An 8896-nucleotide genomic window follows, 5' to 3' on the forward strand; every position below is an offset into this window, starting at 1 on the left:
GAGCAAAGCCGGAAAAAAGCTGTGCCTGTGGGTTACAGCCCGATTCATTTCTTCATTACTTATTTGCCAGAGTGATTTAAAATTAAACAGGATAAATCAGGGCTTAACTATAAAACAGCTTAAATTCTTAGTGTACAGTCATTTTATTTTCCTTTGTAGAAGTTTGTGTACAAATGACAAGACCAGGGGTGGGCAACTCCAGGCCTTGAGGGCCGGTCACCTGCAACTTTTAGATGCTTCTCAACTTCAACACACCCGAGTCAAATAATGAGGTCATTATCAAGACTCTGAAGAACTTGACTGCATTTAGGAGGTGATTTAGCTATTGGATTCAAGTGTGTTGGACCAGGGAGACATCTAAGAGTTGCTGTCAGGATTTGTGGGTGGTTGTGGTGAGGATGAACGCTGAGACCCAGATAATGGTGATAATGAATTTAATGAAGCTCAAAACAGTCCAGATCAGGGGTGTCCGGTAAATAAAATTACATTTACCTTTAATGATTATCAGCCTGATTGGTCGTCATTAGTAATTGATATGGATGCTGAAAAATGAAATAGTTTTACAATCAACAACGCTCTGTGGTGTGGAAATTGTCACTGTTTTCAGTTTCAGAGAACACACAGAAATGTAGTTGGCTGTTGAAACAGATTTTATATTTAGGCTGTGACATGGAGCAAAGCTTCAGCAGATAACAGAAAGGTAGAAGGTGTTCCAGCAAACCTGCACTGTTTGTCCTTTCAAGCCATCAACCTGTGTTTGTTAAGGAAAATGCATGGTTTGGAAATGTTGAGACTATGTGGACAATTTCACATTTAAGGTAATTTATTTTCTTTACATAGACTTTTGTTTACTTAGCATTATTAGCATAACTAGCTTAACTAATTGTTTTTTAGCATACTGTGAGTAAAACGTGAAAATCTTTCTTCTTTCCTGTTCATTTTAGCTCTCAACAAGAAACTGGATTGACTAAAACTGAGAGCTTTGTTCAAGTTATAGTCTCTCTTTCTTTATATCAGTGTAAGCGACCAGAGAATAACCAGGGGAAGCCAATGCACCTCTGATTTTGTAATGGAGATGAACAGAGCCAATAGCGCACCTACCTTTATACGAGTCACAGGTACAGCTTCACTCAGTTGCTAAAATTCATAATATTTGGTTTGATTTCAGTAACGCCCGTTGGCTTGTCGGGTCACACATAAAACACACCACTCTAACCAGTCACGCCCCTGCTATTCCACAATCGCATTTTTGTATGTGTGTGAGCACAAACTACCATGGCATTGATCCACCACTGTTTTAGCAACATGGGAATTACCAAACAAACACCGAAGGAAGGAAGGTTTATGAATTCATTTTTGTGTTTTTACAAATTTGGTACTAATTGTTTGAGAAAGTTATTCCCTCTTCCCACAAAAAACATTGACAAATGACCAGCTGGATGCAGAGGTACCTTTTAGCAGGGTGTGACAGGAGTGGATACTCATATTGGTGCTCCTTCTACCAAACCAGTGGATCCTCTTTTTACTTCCAAGAGATCTGCCTCCCTGTAGCGGGTCATCTGCTCTTTAGCCTCATCCTCTTGGGTATATGTCTTGGGTCGTGCTGCACCACAATATTTGCTGCCATTACACTGCCCGCACTTCTTCTACTAGGCGGGTAACTTGGCAGAAATGCTCTACAGGCCCGCGTGCCCCATCCGGCCCGCCGTGTAATCATATCCGGCCCACAAGACCATTTTACATTATTGTTATTAATGGCCCGTCGATATGAACAATGCCGTCTCATCCCTATACGTCATATTCTGACGTTTTAGTCACTGCCGCGCTGATAACACAATACTGCACAGTATTGTGCATCCCACAATGCAACGCTTCGGCTGCCTTGCTGCGCACCTCCCGCGTCCATTCAGTCTTGCTATTACAAGATATTGCGCAGATAGCCGGTAGCCAAAGATACCTCTCACAATGGCGAAGAGAAAAGTTGATTCTGAAAACAGAGCCTTTAATAACCGATGGGAGGCTGAGTATATGTTTACTGATATTGCCGTGTGTGAACCCGTGTGTCTCATTTGTGGCACTTATGTGGCTGTAATTAAAGAATTCAATCTAAGACGGCACTTCGAGACAAAACATAAGGATAACCTGAAAGACCTGGTTGCAGAACAGAAGAAACAGAAAGCAGAAGAGTTAAAGAAGAATCTGACACTCCAGCAGACGTTTTTTACCCGTGCAAAATCTCAAAATGAAGCTGCTGTGAAAGCAAGTTTTATCGTGGCAGAGGAGATCACCAAATCAGCCCGGCCATTTACGGAGGGAGAATTTCTGAAGAGCTGCATGATCAAGGTGTTCATTGTCTTATGTCCAGACAAAAAGCAGATGCTGGCAAATATAAGCCTGAATAGAAATACGGTTACTGATCGAATTTGTGAGATGGCCACTGATTTAAGAGCACAGTTGAGTGAAAAAAGCAAAGACTTCATTGCCTACTCTCTTGCTGTGGATAAAAGTACTGACATGACTGATACTGCCCAACTGGCTATCTTCATCCGAGGAGTGGACTTCAATTTGTGTGTAACAGAGGAAGTAATGGACATTAAATCAATGCAAGGGACAACGACTGGAAAAGACATTTTTGAAAACGTATCCCAAAGTGTAGCCGACATGAAACTGCCCTAGGACAAACTTATTGGACTTACAACTGATGAAGCACCGGCTATATGCAGTGAAAAATGTGGACTAGTGGGAAGGATGCGAGTGAAGATGCAGGAGGAGAACTGTACTGGTGAGTTAACAGCATATCACTGCATCATACACCAGGAAGCACTATGTGGCAAAGTCCTGAAAATGGACCATGTAATGAGAACTGTAACACAAACCGTAAACTTTATCCGAGCTAAAGGGTTAAATCATCGGCAGTTTCGGTCCTTTATGCAGGAGATAGATTCAGAATTTGCCGACATTCCTTATCATACAGAGGTGCGTTGGCTAAGTCAGGGAAACGTTCTCAACAGAGTTTTTGAGCTCAGCAACAAAATCTGTAAGTTCATGGACAGTAAAGGAAAAGACTCCACCGTTTTGAGAGATGAAAAATGGAAGTGCAAGTTGGCGTTTCTGGCTGACGTAACAGCTCATCTTAACGCCTTAAATCTGCAGCTCCAGGGACGTGACCGCATGATCACTGACATGTATGACGCGGTGAAGGCGTTTCAAGTGAAGCTGCTTTTATGGGAGACACAAATGCAACAATGCAACTTGCCTCACTTTCCCTGTTGCCAAGTAATGTTGAGCCAAGTCAGCACAACTGTGTTCCCCAAAACGCACTTTGCCGACAAACTGAGCACACTACGCGCTGAGTTCGCACGGTGGTTTAGTGACTTTGAAGCACAAAAAAAAGTTTTGAGTTGCTTCGCAACCCATTTGCCTTTGCCGTTGATGTTGAAACTGCACCTGCGCAGATTCAGATGGAACTGATTGAGCTGCAGTGTAATGGGACACTGAAGGCAAAGTATGACACTGGTGGGCCCCCACAGTTAATTCACTCTATCCCTGCAGCAATGCCCCAGCTCAGTCTTCATGCAGCTTGAACCTTGTGCATGTTTGGGAGCACATATCTGTGTGAGAAGCTCTTCTCAGTGATGAAGATTAACAAAACGGCACACAGAAGTCGTCTCGCTGATGACCACCTGCAGTCCATCCTGAGAATCTCCATAACACAGGACTTCACACCAAACATAAACCAACTTGTTGCCAAAAAAGATGCCAGGTGTCTGGCTGCGATCAGAGCAAATGATCAAATCAGAGTCATAAGAGCAAAGAAAACGGAATGATTAGAATTGTTATTTCTGGAAAGTACATATTTTATGTATATTTCCAGGTTTTGTAGCATGTTCATATTTCTACTTGAGATATTTTTAAGGAGAGCAAAATCTTTTGGGATATTTAAGTTTATTTTTTTAATATATACATTGACATAGGAGCAAAGGAATTTGAATGTTATTTTAATGTTAAGTTGTTTAAGTTAAGTTCTAAGTTGTATAATTTAACAAGATATTTTTTATTTAGAGCAAAATAATAAATACTGTATAAGTGATTTAATGTTTAAATTTAATATTCCTGTCTCCCAGCCAGCATGCCTAGCTGGGCCCCATGTGGGGGAAAGGAGGGCTTGGTTCCAAGAGGGGCCATTGCGGGTTCCACGACGGCCCCACATGGGTCCTACATGGGCCCTAAATGGACAAACCCATGTGGGCCACCACCATATAGGGCCCATGTGGGCTGTGGCCCTACATGGGCAAACCCATGTGGGGCCATCGTGGAACCCGTGGACAAACCCATATGGGACCCATATGGCCTGCCCCACATGGGGCCCACCTAGGCATGCTGGCAGGGCTGTTTTTATTCATATTTATGTTCCAAAAACATTAAGTTTAAGTGTGTTAAATAAATGTTTATCCTGGTTGGCCCGCGACGTTAAGTGTATTTTGAATTTTGGCCCCTTGTGCAATTGAGTTTGACATCCCTGCTCTACAGCGACACTGCTGGCTGGATGACCTAATCACTCTCCCAGTGATGCAAGCAGTAAGTGAGCAGGGTTACAGTTGGATGTTACGATACTTACGGATGAATATCAATTTTTTTTCTAGGAAAGAAAATATCGATATATATCGCAAAATCGATATTATTACACAGCCCTATTTCTAATACTTTAATGTATGTTACCATGTGAGATGTACAGATTTCTTTCTTGCCAGTGCAGCAGGATTTTTATTTGGGAATAGATTAAGTTTAATGCTTCAAAAACATGGACCCTAAAAAGAGGGCGATCAATAAAGTCGTTTGATTTTCAATTTGTCCTGCGTTCTTCAAAGAACCATGTTCCCATCTTTTGGCCGTTGTGCAGACTTGCCCTGCTTTCAGAGGGCTACTTAAAACCCTCTCAAAGACTCAGCTTCTGTCCGCCATCTAGCTTCTTTTTCTGTGTCTGTCTGTGGAGGCCCAGTATAAGGGGCTGTGTGTGAACTGCTTACCATTCCCCTCAACCTTTTTTTTTTCTTTAGCCATCATTCTTTATTTCATTTTTTTCCTCGTACTGCTGCAGTGCAAGAAAGGAAGAGACAAGCCCACTGATGGAGATTGGTTGTAGTTTAACAGGCCCCCACAGAAAGCTCCACCCATGTCATCCTGTTTGTGGAACAATTAGTCTTGCCATTTGTGCATGCCCAAGGTGCACTGCTGCAGTCATTCTTTACATGCAGTAAGTCAGTATCCTCTGTTTTCTAATGTACTTCCTACTTACTCCTCATTGGCTTCTTCATGCTAATTTACACATATATTCAAACATCTGATGGATCCTGTGAAAGAAAGCTGATGCTAAACATAAAATCTCAACTTCCGCCTTTGTTTTGGCCTGTTTTATGTTTACATATGCAGGACATATTAGATCATCTGAAGTTGTCACAACTGGTCAAACATTGCCTCCCTTCTCTTTACTCAGCTCAGATTTGTCAATCTGCCGCAGTGTTCAAACCTAGGCATTTTTGTTTGGTCTGTGTGATTGTGCAAACCAAAAGCATCTATCTGTGGGAAGAGGAACATATACGAGTGACTCATTTGTGTTTCATTTGGTTCACCCCAATAAATGAGGCACTGTGTCATCATGGCGTAGCTTTTAGGTTCCTCTGAAGCATGAATACAGTGTGAGGCTGATCTGTTGATTACTTTGTGAATTAACTGATTGATTGGATAAGGTGCTTAATAGGATATTTTTAACAGATTTTGAATCGGGCTAAACGATGCCTGTTGAGTTCTGGGTCATATTTATTGAAAAAGGTTTTTTTTATACGGTTTTGGCTTAGTTACTTCTCTCGCTGTGTTGCCCTTTTATCCAGTTGCATTTTTAGAGTCTGTATGCTGCAGTTAACGACTGTTTGATTCAGGGGAGGAAATTAAAATTTTTCTCCACCAGCCACAGTGGCTGGTAGAGAAAACTTTTTACCGGCCACTCAGACATTTCAGCAGCCACTGTTTTTTTTTTTTTTTTTTCCCTCTTTCAATTACAAACCCCACCAGTACAAGCAAATTATATAAACTAATTGATTTATTCCTAACTATATAAAAACTGATTTACTGACAATAAGTTTACCATACATTTATAAGTATACAAACTAATTTAAAATTACAAAGCATGGACACCTGAACAGAGGTGGAGTGCAATAAGTTAATTTGAAATAATTACTACAGCAAACTTTAAGGGCACAACCCTAAAATTCTTGCAGTCCAGGGTATTATAACCCTGGCGGCCCGCCATGCTTTACTAGCCTCGCCGCCAGGCTAAGCGTTGCTTGTTTAAGTTTCGAGGAAAATAAATAGGAAAAAAAAAAAAATCATTTTTTTTTTTTTTTTAATGCCAGGCTGCAAGCGTCTCTGTTGCTCTGAGCATTTCACTAGCAGAGCAGATTTATCCCTAAATGATAGGTTTATAATAGATAGGTTTATAGTTTATACATTTAAACCCGACAGCACGCAGACCAATCACACAGCTGGCGCCTCTGCGCTTTGCCTTGCTCGCTGCCGCTGCTTTACATCAGCGGGATCGCGTGCGCCTCCTTTCACTCAAACTGAACACAGGCTGACCTGTATGAATATTTACATCAACTTACTGTGAGGAATTATGATCCTTTGGAGAACTCTAGGTAAGAGTTTAAGACCCGCCGCGTTACCTCTGGTTGCGCAGCTCTATGTGAACTGCAGGAATAACTTGTAGCGTATTCAGAGGTGCACGTTGTGGAGCAGTGAGAATGATTTATCTTTGTGAACGAACAATTATATGCGGCGTTTACATCTCAACACGCTGCCCAGCATGTGGCTCTGTGTCTGTCTTCCCTGTAGAGTTTATGTCTGTGGTCCGGGTTGGCCGGAGCGTTTGTGGATAACGAGCAGCGCTAACCACATCATGCAGGTTCAGCCTGGTGAGGAGCTTTCGCGCTCTCCTCGGAGTCACGCATCACGCTGATTTTATATTATTTTATTATTATTTTTAGTATTATTTTTCCAGTTACACGATGCATCAAACCATATCAAATGCGTTATCTACTTAGAGTTAATGCGCACGGCCGCACGGAGATCTGAGAAACTCGTGACCATCGGGCACGGTCGAGTCCCATGAACTCGACCAACCAGAATAGTTTCTGTGACAATTAAAACTCAACAGACACGAAATGGAAGAGCTACTAAAGCCAAAACTCCCGTTTGTTGTGCATCTCTGCGCAGTGCAGCGGATTTACTCATTGTGCAGGGCCCAAGGCTGCATGAGGCCCTGCGCAGACTTTGACTTAGGGGTCCCTCTAGCTGCTACAATCATCAGCACCTCTAACAGCTTCTGTGTTAGATTTAGTGAAATATGGGAGAAGGGAGTAGTTTAATTGGTCAGCCTTAAAAGCAATAAGTTATCATCGCAATTTACTAATTTGTATTTGTAAATTCAAAGATTAAAGTCACAGCATCAGATTGTTGCTATGGTAACAAAACAATCTAACTATGAATATTGTTCTTTGAAGTTTTACAAAGTAAACTTGCCAGCTCCTTAAAATCTTGCATTTAAATGTTAAACAATTTAAAATCATTTAAGTTATGTATGCTGAAATTGAATCAAGTTTAACAGCATTGATAATCTCAATAAACAAGTGTTACATTTATGTATCTGTGGTCTGTTTTAAAATATTAGGATTTATGGGGCCCCTGAAGCTCTTGGGGGCCTGATGGAGCTGCTGACTTAATTTGGATTAAACAGAAGTGCAAATTTGTTGTTTTTAGACTAGTTGCAGGTTTAAATAGCATTTCACTGGAGATGTTTTCCTGTAACATATAATTACACAGTCATACTTTAATATTTTCTGTCAACTTAACATCTTTTAATACAAAAACACGATAGATCGCCTGTGGACCGCCTCGATGCCCCCACCACCGGGCTTAGCAAGTTTTCTGGGGGAAACCCTGCAGTCATTTACTATGTTGAACATTTTCACATTTTGGCTACAAGTCCCCCAGATAGTATTTATTCAAGATGTGTCTACTAACTTTTTAAACATTTTTAAATGGCATCAATAGCCATTTTCTAACTGTTCTATTTTTTCCTGTTACTTATTATGTTTTCTATTGAAATTCACAATTATTCTTATTACTAAAAACATCTCAAAACGTGTTCATTATTAATTCCACGGGCCATCATCATTCCTATGTTATCCCAGTGTTTTTCTGGCTGCCTGGTTAGTGTTGGCTTCTCCTATCCGGACTCTCTCTCACACACGCGCACACACACACACACCTGCCCTCCTCTCTGCATGAAACTCTGCCTCTATATGAACATTTCCACTCCTTACTGGGCAGCAGCAGCTAATCTGAACTCTTCATCAATCTTTTCCTGGTCACGTCATCATGCTCCTCCGACGATAATAAATCTGCTGAATTGCTAATTCTCCCTCCTCTTACTGAATCTTCTCCAGCGGCCAAAGTTTGTGCGGTAATTAACATATCGGTTAGTTTGACACATTTTTCTGAATGGGCTTATGTACTTTTTAGCTTTTGTTGTAGTTTTTCTGACCCACCCCATCTTGTGTTCACTCACTTTTCTCAGACTCTGGTTAGCTGAAATGACGCTTTTTATAACCTTGGAGGGGAGGGGCGGGCCAAGGAGGACTGAGGGATTTCATTGGATAAGCCCAATGTCCATCAATAAAATCAACCAATGGGCTGTTGTGGTCATAAAAATTATATTTCATTTACTATTTTTTGTTGAATTATGACAATCCACATGTGCAGACTGATGCACATATGAACAGTCTGTGCATCTGTGACCAGACGGTCAGTCCTCCCTTGGACAGAAGTTCAAACTGAAAGC

At 41.3% G+C, this 8896-nt stretch overlaps 1 pseudogene; it reads left to right on the forward strand.

Moving 5' to 3' along the window:
- Nucleotides 1–301: 301 nt before the first annotated feature.
- Nucleotides 302–4089, forward strand: LOC106964986 (general transcription factor II-I repeat domain-containing protein 2-like; annotated as a pseudogene).
- Nucleotides 4090–8896: the final 4807 nt, after the last annotated feature.

The sequence above is a fragment of the Poecilia latipinna genome, unplaced genomic scaffold (assembly GCF_001443285.1).
Source record: "Poecilia latipinna isolate Pla-1442-1.1 unplaced genomic scaffold, P_latipinna-1.0 Scaffold1746, whole genome shotgun sequence".
NCBI classification, from domain to species: domain Eukaryota; kingdom Metazoa; phylum Chordata; class Actinopteri; order Cyprinodontiformes; family Poeciliidae; genus Poecilia; species Poecilia latipinna.